We start from the raw sequence: 16,489 nt of genomic DNA, 5'->3' as shown, positions 1-16,489 counted from the left end.
TCTCATATCTGGCTCGCTCGCTTGCTCTCTTGTCTGGCTCACTCTCTTATCTGGCTCGCTCGCTAGCATATCTGGCTTGCACGCTTGCTCTTTTGTCTGGCTTGCTCTCTTATCTGGCTCACTCGCTCTCATATCTGGCTCGCTTGCTTGCTCTCATATCTGGCTCGCTCGCTTGCTCTCTTGTCTGGCTCGCTCACTTATCTGGCTCGCTCACATATCTGGCTCGCTCGCTCTCACATCTAGCTGGCTCGCTTGCTCTCATATTTGGCTCGCTCGCTTGCTCTCTTGTCTGGCTCGCTCTCTTATCTGGCTCGCTCTCATATCTGGCTTGCTAGCTTGCTCTCATATCTGGCTCCCTCGCTTGCTCTCTTGTCTGTCTCGCTCGCTTGCTCTCATATCTGGCTCGCTCGCTTTTTCTCATATCTGGCTCGCTCGCTTGCTCTCTTGTCTGGCTCGCTCTCTTCTCTGGCTCGCTCGCATATCTGGCTCGCTCGCTCTCTTGTCTGGCACGCTCACTTGCTCTCATATTTGGCTAGCTCGCTTTCTCTCTTGTCTTGCTCACTCTCATATCTGGCTCGCTCGCTCTCATATCTGGCTGGTTCGCCTACTCTCATATCTGGCTCGCTCGCTTGCTCTCTTGTCTGGCTCGCTCTCTTATCTGGCTTGCTCGCTAGCATATCTGTCTCGCACGCTTGCTCTCTTGTCTGGCTTGCTCTCTTATCTGTCTCGCTCTCACATCTGGCTCGCTAGCTTGCTCTCATATCTGGCTCGCTCGCTTGCTCTCTTGTCTGGCTCGCTCCCTTATCTGGCTTGCTCGTTAGCATATCTGGCTCGCACGCTTGCTCTCTTGTCTGGCTTGCTCTCTTATCTGGCTCGATCGCTCTCATATCTGGCTCGCTCGCTTGCTCTCATGTCTGGCTCGCTCGCTCTCATATCTGGCTTTCTCACTTGCTCTCTTGTATGGTCGCTCTCTTATCTGGCTCTCTCTCATATCTGGCTTGCTCGCTTGTTCTCATATCTGGCTCGCTCGCTTGTTCTCCTGTTTGGCTCGCTCTCTTATCTGGCTCGCTCGCATATCTGGCTCGCTAGCTCTCAAATCTGGCTCGCTCGCTTGCTCTCATATTTGGCTAGCTCGCTTTCTCTATTGTCTTGCTCGCTCTCTTATCTGGCTCGCTCGCTTTCATATCTGGCTGGTTCGCTTGCTCTCATATCTGGCTCGCTCGCTTGCTCTCTTGTCTGGCTCGCTCTCTTATCTGGCTTGCTCGCTAGCATATCTGGCTCGCACGCTTGCTCTCTTATCTGGCTTGGTCTCTTATCTGGCTCGCTCGCTCTCATATCTGGCTCGCTCGCTTGCTCTCATGTCTGGCTCGCTCGCTCTCATATCTGGCTTTCTCGCTTGCTCTCTTGTCTGGCTCGCTCTCTTATCTGGCTTGCTCGCATATCTGGCTCGCTTGCTTGCTCTCATTTCTGGCTGGCTCGCTTGCTCTCATATCTGACTCGCTCGCTTGCTCTCTTGTCTGTCTCGCTCTCTTTTATGCTCGCTCGCATATCTGGCTCGCTCGCTTGCTCTCTTGTCTTGCTCGCTCTCTTATCTGGCTCGCTCGCTCTCATATCTGGCTGGCTCGCTTGCTCTCATATCTGGCTCGCTCGCTTGCTCTCTTGTCTGGCTCGCTCTCTTATCTGGCTAGCTCGCAAGCATATCTGGCTCGCACGCTTGCTCTCTTGTCTGGCTTGCTCTCTTATCTGGCTCGCTCGCTCTCATATCTGGCTCGCTCGCTTGCTCTCATATCTGGCTCGCTCGCTCTCATATCTGGCTTTCTCGCTTGCTCTCTTGTCTGGCTCGCTCTCTTATCTGGCTTGCTCGCATATCTGGCTCGCTCGCTCTCACATCTGGCTGGCTTGCTTGCTCTCATTTCTGGCTGGCTCGCTTGCTCTCATATCTGGCTCGCTCGCTTGCTCTCTTGTCTGTCTCGCTCTCTTTTATGGCTCGCTCGCATATCTGGCTCGCTCGCTCTCAAATCTGGCTCGCTCGCTTGCTCTCATATCTGGCTTGCTCGCTTGCTCTCATATCCGGCTCGCTCGCTTGCTCTCATATCTGGCTCGCTCGCTTGCTCTCTTGTCTGGCTCGCTCTCTTATCTGGCTCGCTCGCATATCTGGCTCGCTCGCTCTCACATCTAGCTGGCTCGCTTGCTCTCATATCTGGCTCGCTTGCTCTCTTGTCTGGCTCGCTCTCTTATCTGGCTCGCTCTTATATCTGCCTTGCTAGCTCGCTCTCATATCTGGCTCACTTGCTTGCTCTCTTGTCTGTCTCGCTCTCTTTTATGGCTCGCTCGCATATCTGGCTAGCTTGCTCTCACATCTGGCTCGCTCGCTTGCTCTCTTGTCTTGCTCGCTCTCTTATCTGGCTCGCTCGCATATCTGGCTCGCTCGCTCTCATGTCTGGCTCGCTTCGCTCTCATATCTGGCTTGCTCGCTTGCTCTCATATCTGGCTCGCTCGCTTACTCTCATATCTGGCTCGCTCGCTTTCTCTCTTGTCTGGCTCGCTCTCTTATCTGGCTCGCTCGCATATCTGGCTAGCCTGCTCTCACATCTGGCTCGCTCGCTTGCTCTCTTGTCTGGCTCACTCTCTTATCTGGCTCGCTCGCATATCTGGCTCGCTCGCTCTCAAATCTGGCTCGCTCGCTTGCTCTCATATCTGGCTCGCTCGCTTTTTCTCATATCTGGCTCGCTCGCTTGCTCTCTTGTCTGGCTCGCTCTCTTATCTGGCTCGCTCTCTTATCTGGCTCGCTCGCATATCTGGCTCGCTCGCTCTCAAATCTGGCTCGCTCTTTTGCTCTCATATTTGGCTAGCTCGCTTTCTCTCTTGTCTTGCTCGCTCTCATATCTGGCTCGCTCGCTCTCATATCTGGCTGGTTCGCTTGCTCTCATATCTGGCTCGCTCGCTTGCTCTCTTGTCTGGCTCGCTCTCTTATCTGGCTTGCTCGCTAGCATATCTGGCTCGCACGCTTGCTCTCTTGTCTGGCTCGCTCTCTTATCTGTCTCGCTCTAACATCTGGCTCGCTCGCTTGCTCTCATATCTGGTTCGTTCGCTTGCTCTTTTGTCTGGCTCGCTCTCTTATCTGGCTTGCTCGCTAGCATATCTGGCTCGCACGCTTGCTCTCTTATCTTGCTCGATCGCTCTCATATCTGGCTCGCTCGCTTGCTCTCATGTCTGGCTCGCTCGCTCTCATATCTGGCTTTCTCGCTTGCTCTCTTGTCTGGCTCGCTCTCTTATCTGGCTTGCTCGCATATCTGACTCGATCGCTCTCACATCTGGCTGGCTCGCTTGCTCTCATTTCTGGCTGGCTCGCTTGCTCTCATATCTGGCTCGCTCGCTTGCTCTCTTGTCTGTCTCGCTCTCTTTTATGGCTCGCTCGCATATCTGGCTCTCTCGCTCTCAAATCTGGCTCGCTCGCTTGCTCTCATATCTGGCTTGCTCGCTTGCTCTCATATCTGGCTCGCTCGCTTGCTCTCTTGTCTGGCTCGCTCTCTTATCTGGCTCGCTCGCATATCTGGCTCGCTCGCTCTCAAATCTGGCTCGCTCGCTTGCTCTCATATCTGGCTAGCTCGCTCGCTCTCATATCTGGCTAGCTCGCTCGCTCTCTTGTCTTGCTCGCTCTCTTATCTGGCTCGCTCGCTCTCATATCTGGCTGGCTCGCTTGCTCTCATATCTGGTTCGCTCGCTTGCTCTCTTGTCTGGCTCGCTCTCTTATCTGGCTAGCTCGCTAGCATATCTGGCTCGCACGCTTGCTCTCTTGTCTGGCTTGGTCTCTTATCTGGCTCGCTCGCTCTCATATCTGGCTCGCTCGCTTGCTCTCATGTCTGGCTCGCTCGCTCTCATATCTGGCTTTCTCGCTTGCTCTCTTGTCTGGCTCGCTCTCTTATCTGGCTCGCTCTCATACCTGGCTCGCTCGCTCTCACATCTAGCTGGCTCCCTTGCTCTCATATCTGGCTCGCTTGCTCTCTTGTCTGGCTCGCTTTCTTATCTGGCTCGCTCTTATATCTGCCTTGCTAGCTCGCTCTCATATCTGGCTTGCTCGCTTGCTCTCTTGTCTGGCTCGCTCTCTTATCTGGCTCGCTCGCTCGCATATCTGGCTCCCTTGCTCTCACATCTGGCTCGCTCGCTTGCTCTCTTGTCTGGCTCGCTCTCTTATCTGGCTCGCTCGCATATCTGGCTCGCTCGCTCTCATGTCTGGCTCGCTCGCTCTCATATCTGGCTTGCTCGCTTGCTCTCATATCTGGCTTGCTCGCTTGCTCTCATATCTGGCTCGCTCACTTGCTCTCATATCTGGCTCGCTCGCTTGTTCTCATATCTGGCTCGCTCGCTTGCTCTCTTGTCTGGCTCGCTCTCTTATCTGGCTCGCTCGCATATCTGGCTCGCTCGCTCTCATATCTGGCTCGCTCGCTTGCTCTCATATTTGGCTAGCTCGCTTTCTCTCTTGTCTTGCTCGCTCTCTTATCTGGCTTGCTCGCTCTCATATCTGGCTGGTTCGCTTGCTCTCATATCTGGCTCGCTCGCTTGCTCTCTTGTCTGGCTCGCTCTCTTATCTGGCTTGCTCGCTAGCATATCGGGCTTGCACGCTTGCTCTCTTGTCTGGCTTGCTCTCTTATCTGGCTCGCTCGCTCTCATATCTGGCTCGCTCGCTTGCTCTCATATCTGGCTCGCTCGCTTGCTCTCTTGTCTGGCTCGCTCTCTTATCTGGCTCGCTCATATATCTGGCTCGCTCGCTCTCACATCTAGCTGGCTCGCTTGCTCTCATATTTGGCTCGCTCGCTTGCTCTCTTGTCTGGCTCGCTCTCTTATCTGGCTCGCTCTCATATCTGGCTTGCTAGCTTGCTCTCATATCTGGTTCGCTCGTTTGCTCTCTTTTCTGTCTCGCTCTCTTTTATAGCTCGCTCGCATATCTGGCTTGCTCGCTCTCACATCTGGCTCGCTCGCTTGCTCGCACGCATATCTGGTTCGCTCGCTCTCATATCTTACTCGCTCCGTCTCATGTCTGGCTCACTCGCTCTCATATCTAGCTTGCTCGCTTGCTCTCATATCTGGCTCGCTCGCTTGCTCTCTTGTCTGGCTCGCTCTCTTATCTGGCTCGCTCGCATATCTTGCGCGCTCACTCTCAAATCTGGCTCGCTTGCTTGCTCTCATATCTGGCTAGCTCGCTTGCTCTCATATCTGGCTAGCTCGTTTGCTCTCTTGTCTTGCTTGCTCTCTTATCTGGCTCGCTCGCTCTCATATCTGGCTGGCTCGCTTGCTCTCATATCTGGCTCGCTCGCTTGCTCTCATATCTGGCCCTCTTGCTCTCATATCTGGCTCGCTCGCTTGCTTAATTGTCTGGCTCGCTCTCTTATCTGGCTCGCTCGCTCTCATATCTGGCTGGCTCGCTTGCTCTCATATCTGGCTCTCTTGCTCTCATATCTGGCTCGATCGCTTGCTTAATTGTCTGGCTCGCTCTCTTATCTGGCTCGCTCGCATATCTTGCTCGCTCGCTCTCACATCTGGTTCGCTCGCTCGCTCTCATATCTGGCTTGCTCGCTTGCTCTCATATCTGGCTAGCTCGCTTGCTCTCATATCTGGCTAGCTCGTTTGCTCTCTTGTCTTGCTCGCTCTCTTATCTGGCTAGCTCGCTCTCATATCTGGCTGGCTCGCTTGCTCTCATATCTGGCTCGCTCGCTTGCTCTCATATCTGGCTCTCTTGTTCTCATATCTGGCTCGCTCGCTTGCTTAATTGTCTGGCTCGCTCTCTTATGTGGCTCGCTCGCTCTCACATCTGGCTCGCTCGCTTGCTCTCAAATGTGGCTCGCTCGCTTGCTCTCATGTCTGGCTCGTTCGCTCTCATATCTGGCTCGCTCGCTTTCATATCTTACTCGCTCGCTCTCATGTCTGGCTACCTCGCTCTCATATCTGGCTTGCTCTCATATCTGGCTCGCTCGCTTGCTCTCTTGTCTGGCTCGCTCTCTTATCTGACTTGCTCGCATATCTGGCTCGCTCGCTCTCAAATCTGGCTCGCTCACTTGCTCTCATATCTGGCTAGCTCGCTTGCTCTCTTGTCTTGCTCGCTCTCTTACCTGGCTCGCTCGCTCTCATATCTGGCTCGCTCGCTTGCTCTCATATCTGGCTCTCTTGCTCTCATATCTGGCTCGCTCGCTTGCTTAATTGTCTGGCTCGCTCTCTTATCTGGCTTGCTCTCTCTCACATCTGGCTTGCTCGCTGCTCTCTTGTCTGGCTCGCTCTCTTATCTGGCTCGCTCGCATATCTTGCTCGCTCGCTCTCACATCTGGCTCGCTCGCTTGCTCTCAAATGTGGCTAGCTCGCTTGCTCTCTTGTCTTGCTCGCTCTCTTATCTGGCTCGCTCGCTCTCATATCTGGCTGGCTCGCTTGCTCTCATATCTGGCTCGCTCGCTTGCTCTCTTGTCTGGCTTGCTCTCTTATCTGGTTTGCTCGCTAGCATATCTGGCTCGCACGCTTGCTCTCTTGTCTGGCTTGCTCTCTTATCTGGCTCGCTCGCTTTCATATCTGGCTCGCTCGCTTGCTCTCATGTCTGGCTCGCTCGCTTGCTCTCATGTCTGGCTCGCTCTCATATCTGGCTTTCTCTCTTGCTCTCTTGTCTGGCTCGCTCTCTTATCTGGCTCGCTCTCTTATCTGGCTCGCTCGCATATCTGGCTCGCTCGCATATCTGGCTTGCTCGCTCTCACATCTGGCTGGCTTGCTTGCTCTCATTTCTGGCTGGCTCGCTTGCTCTCATATCTGGCTCACTCGCTTCCTCTCTTGTCTGTCTCACTCTCTTTTATGGCTCGTTTGCATATCTGGCTCGCTCGCTTGCTCTCATATCTGGCATGCTCGCTCACTCTCATATCTGGCTTGCTCGCTTGCTCTCATATTCGGCTCGCTCGCTTGCATATCTGGCTTGCTCGCTTGCTCTCTTGTCTGGCTCGCTCTCTTATCTGGCTCGCTCGCATATCTGGCTCGCTCGCTCTCAAATCTGGCTCGCTCGCTTGCTCTCATATCTGGCTAGCTCGCTTGCTCTCTTGTCTTGCTCGCTCTCATATCTGGCTCGCTCGCTTGCTCTCATATCTGGCTCGCTCGCTCTCATATCTGGCTTTCTCGCTTGCTCTCTTGTCTGGCTCGCTCTCTTATCTGGCTTGCTCGCATATCTGGCTCGCTCGCTCTCACATCTGGCTGGCTCGCTTGCTCTCATTTCTGGCTGGCTCGCTTGCTCTCATATCTGGCTCGCTCGCTTGCTCTCTTGTCTGTCTCGCTCTCTTTTATGGCTCGCTCGCATATCTGGCTCTCTCGCTCTCAAATCTGGCTCGCTCGCTTGCTCTCATATCTGGCTTGCTCGCTTGCTCTCATATCTGGCTCGCTCGCTTGCTCTCTTGTCTGGCTCGCTCTCTTATCTGGCTCGCTCGCATATCTGGCTCGCTCGCTCTCAAATCTGGCTCGCTCGCTTGCTCTCATATCTGGCTAGCTCGCTCGCTCTCTTGTCTTGCTCGCTCTCTTATCTGGCTCGCTCGCTCTCATATCTGGCTGGCTCGCTTGCTCTCATATCTGGTTCGCTCGCTTACTCTCTTGTCTGGCTCGCTCTCTTATCTGGCTAGCTCGCTAGCATATCTGGCTCGCACGCTTGTTCTCTTGTCTGGCTTGGTCTCTTATCTGGCTCGCTCGCTCTCATATCTGGCTCGCTCGCTTGCTCTCATGTCTGGCTCGCTCGCTCTCATATCTGGCTTTCTCGCTTGCTCTCTTGTCTGGCTCGCTCTCTTATCTGGCTCGCTCTCATACCTGGCTCGCTCGCTCTCACATCTAGCTGGCTCCCTTGCTCTCATATCTGGCTCGCTTGCTCTCTTGTCTGGCTCGCTTTCTTATCTGGCTCGCTCTTATATCTGCCTTGCTAGCTCGCTCTCATATCTGGCTCGCTCGCTTGCTCTCTTGTCTGGCTCGCTCTCTTATCTGGCTTGCTCGCATATCTGGCTCGCTCGCTCTCACATCTGGCTGGCTCGCTTGCTCTCATTTCTGGCTGGCTCGCTTGCTCTCATATCTGGCTCGCTCGCTTGCTCTCTTGTCTGTCTCGCTCTCTTTTATGGCTCGCTCGCATATCTGGCTCTCTCGCTCTCAAATCTGGCTCGCTCGCTTGCTCTCATATCTGGCTTGCTCGCTTGTTCTCATATCTGGCTCGCTCGCTTGCTCTCTTGTCTGGCTCGCTCTCTTATCTGGCTCGCTCGCATATCTGTCTCGCTCGCTCTCAAATCTGGCTCGCTCGCTTGCTCTCATATCTGGCTAGCTCGCTCGCTCTCTTGTCTTGCTCGCTCTCTTATCTGGCTCGCTCGCTCTCATATCTGGCTCGCTCGCTCGCTCTCTTGTCTTGCTCGCTCTCTTATCTGGCTCGCTCGCTCTCATATCTGGCTCGCACGCTTGCTCTCTTGTCTGGCTTGGTCTCTTATCTGGCTCGCTCGCTCTCATATCTGGCTCGCTCGCTTGCTCTCATGTCTGGCTCGCTCGCTCTCATATCTGGCTTTCTCGCTTGCTCTCTTGTCTGGCTCGCTCTCTTATCTGGCTCGCTCTCATACCTGGCTCGCTCGCTCTCACATCTAGCTGGCTCCCTTGCTCTCATATCTGGCTCGCTTGCTCTCTTGTCTGGCTCGCTTTCTTATCTGGCTCGCTCTTATATCTGCCTTGCTAGCTCGCTCTCATATCTGGCTCGCTCGCTTGCTCTCTTGTCTGGCTCGCTCTCTTATCTGGCTCGCTCGCTCGCATATCTGGCTCCCTTGCTCTCACATCTGGCTCGCTCGCTTGCTCTCTTGTCTGGCTCGCTCTTTTATCTGGCTCGCTCGCATATCTGGCTCGCTCGCTCTCATGTCTGGCTCGCTCGCTCTCATATCTGGCTTGCTCGCTTGCTCTCATATCTGGCTTGCTCGCTTGCTCTCATATCTGGCTCGCTCACTTGCTCTCATATCTGGCTCGCTCGCTTGTTCTCATATCTGGCTCGCTCGCTTGCTCTCTTGTCTGGCTCGCTCTCTTATCTGGCTCGCTCGCATATCTGGCTCGCTCGCTCTCATATCTGGCTCGCTCGCTTGCTCTCATATTTGGCTAGCTCGCTTTCTCTCTTGTCTTGCTCGCTCTCTTATCTGGCTTGCTCGCTCTCGTATCTGGCTGGTTCGCTTGCTCTCATATCTGGCTCGCTCGCTTGCTCTCTTGTCTGGCTCGCTCTCTTATCTGGCTTGCTCGCTAGCATATCTGGCTTGCACGCTTGCTCTCTTGTCTGGCTTGCTCTCTTATCTGGCTCGCTCGCTCTCATATCTGGCTCGCTCGCTTGCTCTCATATCTGGCTCGCTCGCTTGCTCTCTTGTCTGGCTCGCTCTCTTATCTGGCTCGCTCATATATCTGGCTCGCTCGCTCTCACATCTAGCTGGCTCGCTTGCTCTCATATTTGGCTCGCTCGCTTGCTCTCTTGTCTGGCTCGCTCTCTTATCTGGCTCGCTCTCATATCTGGCTTGCTAGCTTGCTCTCATATCTGGTTCGCTCGTTTGCTCTCTTTTCTGTCTCGCTCTCTTTTATAGCTCGCTCGCATATCTGGCTTGCTCGCTCTCACATCTGGCTCGCTCGCTTGCTCGCACGCATATCTGGTTCGCTCGCTCTCATATCTTACTCGCTCCGTCTCATGTCTGGCTCGCTCGCTCTCATATCTAGCTTGCTCGCTTGCTCTCATATCTGGCTCGCTTGCTTGCTCTCTTGTCTGGCTCGCTCTCTTATCTGGCTCGCTCGCATATCTTGCGCGCTCACTCTCAAATCTGGCTCGCTTGCTTGCTCTCATATCTGGCTAGCTCGCTTGCTCTCATATCTGGCTAGCTCGTTTGCTCTCTTGTCTTGCTTGCTCTCTTATCTGGCTCGCTCGGTCTCATATCTGGCTGGCTCGCTTGCTCTTATATCTGGCTCGCTCGCTTGCTCTCATATCTGGCCCTCTTGCTCTCATATCTGGCTCGCTCGCTTGCTTAATTGTCTGGCTCGTTCTCTTATCTGGCTCGCTCGCTCTCATATCTGGCTGGCTCGCTTGCTCTCATATCTGGCTCTCTTGCTCTCATATCTGGCTCGCTCGCTTGCTTAATTGTCTGGCTCGCTCTCTTATCTGGCTCGCTCGCATATCTTGCTCGCTCGCTCTCACATCTGGCTCGCTCGCTCGCTCTCATATCTGGCTTGCTCGCTTGCTCTCATATCTGGCTAGCTCGCTTGCTCTCATATCTGGCTAGCTCGTTTGCTCTCTTGTCTTGCTCGCTCTCTTATCTGGCTAGCTCGCTCTCATATCTGGCTGGCTCGCTTGCTCTCATATCTGGCTCGCTCACTTGCTCTCATATCTGGCTCTCTTGTTCTCATATCTGGCTCGCTCGCTTGCTTAATTGTCTGGCTCGCTCTCTTATCTGGCTCGCTCGCTCGCTCGCTCTCACATCTGGCTCGCTCGCTTGCTCTCAAATGTGGCTCGCTCGCTTTCATATCTTACTCGCTCGCTCTCATGTCTGGCTACCTCGCTCTCATATCTGGCTTGCTCTCATATCTGGCTCGCTCGCTTGCTCTCTTGTCTGGCTCGCTCTCTTATCTGACTTGCTCGCATATCTGGCTCGCTCGCTCTCAAATCTGGCTCGCTCGCTTGCTCTCATATCTGGCTAGCTCGCTTGCTCTCTTGTCTTGCTCGCTCTCTTATCTGGCTCGCTCGCTCTCATATCTGGCTGGCTCGCTTGCTCTCATATCTGGCTCGCTCGCTTGCTCTCATATCTGGCTCTCTTGCTCTCATATCTGGCTCGCTCGCTTGCTTAATTGTCTGGCTCGCTCTCTTATCTGGCTTGCTCTCTCTCACATCTGGCTTGCTCGCTGCTCTCTTGTCTGGCTCGCTCTCTTATCTGGCTCGCTCGCATATCTTGCTCGCTCGCTCTCACATCTGGCTCGCTCGCTTGCTCTCAAATGTGGCTAGCTCGCTTGCTCTCTTGTCTTGCTCGCTCTCTTATCTGGCTTGCTCGCTCTCATATCTGGCTGGCTCGCTTGCTCTCATATCTGGCTCGCTCGCTTGCTCTCTTGTCTGGCTCGCTCTCTTATCTGGTTTGCTCGCTAGCATATCTGGCTCGCACGCTTGCTCTCTTGTCTGGCTTGCTCTCTTGTCTGGCTCGCTCGCTTTCATATCTGGCTCGCTCGCTTGCTCTCATGTCTGGCTCGCTCGCTTGCTCTCATGTCTGGCTCGCTCTCATATCTGGCTTTCTCGCTTGCTCTCTTGTCTGGCTCGCTCTCTTATCTGGCTCGCTCGCATATCTGGCTCTCTCGCATATCTGGCTTGCTCGCTCTCACATCTGGCTGGCTTGCTTGCTCTCATTTCTGGCTGGCTCGCTTGCTCTCATATCTGGCTCACTCGCTTCCTCTCTTGTCTGTCTCACTCTCTTTTATGGCTCGTTTGCATATCTGGCTCGCTCGCTTGCTCTCATATCTGGCATGCTCGCTCACTCTCATATCTGGCTTGCTCGCTTGCTCTCATATTCGGCTCGCTCGCTTGCATATCTGGCTTGCTCGCTTGCTCTCTTGTCTGGCTCGCTCTCTTATCTGGCTCGCTCGCATATCTGGCTCGCTCGCTCTCAAATCTGGCTCGCTCGCTTGCTCTCATATCTGGCTAGCTCGCTTGCTCTCTTGTCTTGCTCGCTCTCTTATCTGGCTCGCTCGCTCTCATATCTGGCTGGCTCGCTTGCTCTCATATCTGGCTCGCTCGCTTGCTCTCTTGTCTGGCTCGCTCTCTTATCTATCTTGGTCGCTAGCATATCTGGCTCGCACGCTTGCTCTCTTGTCTGGCTTGCTCTCTTATCTGGCTCGCTCGCTCTCATATCTGGCTCGCTCGCTTGCTCTCATGTCTGGCTCGCTCTCATATCTGGCTTTCTCGCATGCTCTCTTGTCTGGCTCGCTCTCTTATCTGGCTCGCTCGCATACCTGGCTCGCTCGCTCTCTCATCTAGCTGGTTTGCTTGCTCTCATATCTGGCTCGCTTGCTCTCTTGTCTGGCTCGCTCTCTTATCTGGCTCGCTCTTATATCTGCCTTGCTAGCTCGCTCTCATATCTGGCTCGCTCGCTTGCTCTCTTGTCTGTCTCGCTCTCTTTTATGGCTCGCTCGCATATCTGGCTAGCTTGCTCTCACATCTGGCTCGCTCGCTTGCTCTCTTGTCTGGCTCGCTCTCTTTTATGGCTCGCTCGCTCGCATATCTGGCTCGCTCGCTCTCATGTCTGGCTCGCTTCGCTCTCATATCTGGCTTGCTCGCTTGCTCTCATATCTGGCTCGCTCGCTTACTCTCATATCTGGCTCGCTCGCTTGCTCTCTTGTCTGGCTCACTCTCTTATCTGGCTCACTCGCATATCTGGCTCGCTCGCTCTCAAATCTGGCTCGCTCGCTTGCTCTCATATCTGGCTCGCTCGCTTGCTCTCATATCTGGCTCGCTCGCTTGCTCTCATATCTGGCTCGCTCGCTTTTTCTCATATCTGGCTCGCTCGCTTGCTCTCTTGTCTGGCTCGCTCTCTTCTCTGGCTCGCTCGCATATCTGGCTCGCTCGCTCTCAAATCTGGCTCGCTCGCTTGCTCTCATATTTGGCTAGCTCGCTTTCTCTCTTGTCTTGCTCGCTCTCATATCTGGCTCGCTCGCTCTCATATCTGGCTGGTTCGCTTGCTCTCATATCTGGCTCGCTCGCTTGCTCTCTTGTCTGGCTCGCTCTCTTATCTGGCTAGCTCGCTAGCATATCTGGCTCGCACGCTTGCTCTCTTGTCTGACTTGCTCTCTTATCTGTCTCGCTCTCACATCTGGCTCGCTCGCTTGCTCTCTTGTCTGGCTCGCTCTCTTATCTGGCTTGCTCGCTAGCATATCTGGCTCGCTTGCTCTCTTGTCTGGCTCGCTCTCTTATCTGGCTTGCTCGCTAGCATATCTGGCTCGCACGCTTGCTCTCTTATCTGGCTCGATCGCTCTCATATCTGGCTCGCTCGCTTGCTCTCATGTCTGGCTCGCTCGCTTTCATATCTGGCTTTCTCGCTTGCTCTCTTGTCTGGCTCGCTCTCTTATTTGGCTTGCTCGCATATCTGGCTCGCTCGCTCTCACATCTGGCTGGCTCGCTTGCTCTCATTTCTGGCTGTCTCGCTTGCTCTCATATCTGGCTCGCTTGCTTTCTTGTCTGTCTCGCTCTCTTTTATGGCTCGCTCGCATATCTGGCTCGCTCGCTCTCAAATCTGGCTCGCTCGCTAGCTCTCATATCTGGCTCGCTCGCTTGCTCTCATATCTGGCTCGCTCGCTTGCTCTCTTGTCTGGCTCGCTCTCTTATCTGGCTTGCTCGCATATCTGGCTCGCTCGCTCTCACATCTGGCTGGCTCGCTTGCTCTCATTTCTGGCTGGCTCGCTTGCTCTCATATCTGGCTCGCTTGCTCTCTTGTCTGTCTCGCTCTCTTTTATGGCTCGCTCGCATATCTGGCTCGCTCGCTCTCAAATCTGGCTCGCTCGCTTGCTCTCATATCTGGCTCGCTCGCTTGCTCTCATATCTGGCTCGCTCGCTTGCTCTCTTGTCTGGCTCGCTCTCTTATCTGGCTTGCTCGCATATCTGGCTCGCTCGCTCTCACATCTGGCTGGCTCGCTTGCTCTCATTTCTGGCTGGCTCGCTTGCTCTCATATCTGGCTCGCTTGCTCTCTTGTCTGTCTCGCTCTCTTTTATGGCTCGCTCGCATATCTGGCTCGCTCGCTCTCAAATCTGGCTCGCTCGCTTGCTCTCATATCTGGCTCGCTCGCTTGCTCTCATATCTGGCTCGCTCGCTTGCTCTCTTGTCTGGCTCGCTCCCTTATCTGGCTCGCTCGCATATCTGGCTCGCTCGCTCTCACATCTAGCTGGCTCGCTTGCTCTCATATCAGGCTCGCTTGCTCTCTTGTCTGGCTCGCTCTCTTATCTGGCTCGCTCGTATATCTGCCTTGCTAGCTCGCTCTCATATCTGGCTCGCTCTCTTGCTCTCTTGTCTGTCTCGCTCTCTTCTATGGCTCGCTCGCACATCTGGCTAGCTTGCTCTCACATCTGGCTCGCTCGCTTGCTCTCTTGTCTGGCTCGCTCTCTTATCTGGCTAGCTCGCTAGCATATCTGGCTCGCACGCTTGCTCTCTTGTCTGGCTTGATCTCTTATCTGGCTCGCTCGCTCTCATATCTGGCTCGCTCGCTTGCTCTCATGTCTGGCTCGCTCGCTCTCATATCTGGCTTTCTCGCTTGCTCTTTTGTCTGGCTCGCTCTCTTATCTGGCTTGCTCGCATATCTGGCTCGCTCGCTCTCACATCTGGCTGGCTCGCTTGCTCTCTTGTCTTGCTCGCTCTCTTGTCTGGCTCGCTTGCTCTCATATCTGTCTGGCTCGCTTGCTCTCATATCTGGCTCGCTCGCTTGCTCTCTTGTCTGGCTCGCTCTCTTATCTGGCTAGCTCGCTAGCATATCTGGCTCGCACGCTTGCTCTCTTGTCTGGCTTTCTCTCTTATCTGGCTTGCTCGCTCTCATATCTGGCTTTCTCTCTTGTCTGGCTTGCTCTCTTATCTGGCTTGCTCGCATATCTGGCTCGCTCGCTCTCACATCTGGCTGGCTCGCTTGCTCTCATTTCTGGCTGGCTCGCTTGCTCTCATATCTGGCTCGCTCGCTTGCTCTCGTCTGTCTCGCTCTCTTTTATGGCTCGCTCGCATATCTGGCTTGCTCGCTCTCAAATCTGGCTCGCTCGCTTGCTCTCATATCTTGCTTGCTCGCTTGCTCTCATATCCGGCTCGCTCGCTCTCATATCTGGCTCGTTCGCTTGCTCTCTTGTCTGGCTCGCTCTCTTATCTGGCTCGCTCGCATATCTGGCTCGCTCGCTCTCACATCTAGCTGGCTCGCTTGCTCTCATATCTGGCTCGCTTGCTCTCTTGTCTGGCTCGCTCTCTTATCTGGCTCGCTCTTATATCTGCCTTGCTAGCTCGCTCTCATGTCTGGCTCGCTCGCTTGCTCTCTTGTCTGTCTCGCTCTCTTTTATGGCTCGCTCGCATATCTGGCTAGCTTGCTCTCACATCTGGCTCGCTCGCTTGCTCTCTTGTCTGGGTCATTCTCTTATCTGGCTCGCTCGCTCGCATATCTGGCTCGCTCGCTCTCATGTCTGGCTCGCTCGCTCTCATATCTGGCTTGCTCGCTTGCTCTCATATCTGGCTCGCTCGCTTACTGTCATATCTGGCTCGCTTGCTTGCTCTCTTGTCTGGCTCACTCTCTTATCTGGCTCGCTCGCATATCTGGCTCGCTCGCTCTCAAATCGGGCTCGCTCGCTTGCTCTCATATCTGGCTTGCTCGCTTGCTCTCATATCTGGCTCGCTCGCTTGCTCTCATATCTGGCTCGCTCGCTTGCTCTCATATCTGGCTCGCTCGCTTTTTCTCATATCTGGATCGCTCGCTTGCTCTCTTGTCTGGCTCGCTCTCTTATCTGGCTCGCTCACATATCTGGCTCGCTCGCTCTCAAATCTGGCTCGCTCGCTTGCTCTCATATTTGGCTAGCTCGCTCTCATATCTGGCTGGTTCGCTTGCTCTCATATCTGGCTCACTCGCTTGCTCTCTTGTCTGGCTTGCTCTCTTATCTGTCTCGCTCTCACATCTGGCTCGCTCGCTTGCTCTCATATCTGGCTCGCTCGCTAGCTCTTTTGTCTGGCTCGCTCTCTTATCTGGCTTGCTCGCTAGCATATCTGGCTCGCACGCTTGCTCTCTTATCTGGCTCGATCGCTCTCAAATCTGGATCGCTCGCTTGCTCTCATATCTGGCTCGCTCGCTTGCTTAATTGTCTGGCTCGCTCTCTTATCTGGCTCGCTCGCTCGCTCTCACATCTGGCTCGCTCGCTTGCTCTCAAATGTGGCTCGCTCGCTTGCTCTCATGTCTGGCTCGTTCGCTCTCATATCTGGCTCGATCGCTTTCATATCTTACTCGCTCGCTCTCATGTCTGGCTACCTCGCTCTCATATCTGGCTTGCTCTCATATCTGGCTCGCTCGCTTGCTCTCTTGTCTGGCTCGCTCTCTTATCTGACTTGCTCGCATATCTGGCTCGCTCGCTCTCAAATCTGGCTCGCTCGCTTGCTCTCATATCTGGCTAGCTCGCTTGCTCTCTTGTCTTGTTCGCTCTCTTATCTGGCTCGCTCGCTCTCATATCTGGCTGGCTCGCTTGCTCTCATATCCGGCTCGCTCGCTTGCTCTCATATCTGGCTCTCTTGCTCTCATATCTGGCTCGCTCGCTTGCTTAATTGTCTGGCTCGCTCTCTTATCTGGCTTGCTCTCTCTCACATCTGGCTTGCTCGCTGCTCTCTTGTCTGGCTCGCTCTCTTATCTGGCTCGCTCGCATATCTTGCTCGCTCGCTCTCACATCTGGCTCGCTCGCTTGCTCTCAAATGTGGCTAGCTCGCTTGCTCTCTTGTCTTGCTCGCTCTCT

This window comes from Hyla sarda, unplaced genomic scaffold (assembly GCF_029499605.1).
Source record: "Hyla sarda isolate aHylSar1 unplaced genomic scaffold, aHylSar1.hap1 scaffold_260, whole genome shotgun sequence".
Classification (NCBI taxonomy): domain Eukaryota; kingdom Metazoa; phylum Chordata; class Amphibia; order Anura; family Hylidae; genus Hyla; species Hyla sarda.
The sequence above is the reverse complement of the archived record's forward strand: the minus strand, read 5'-3'. Positions refer to the sequence as shown.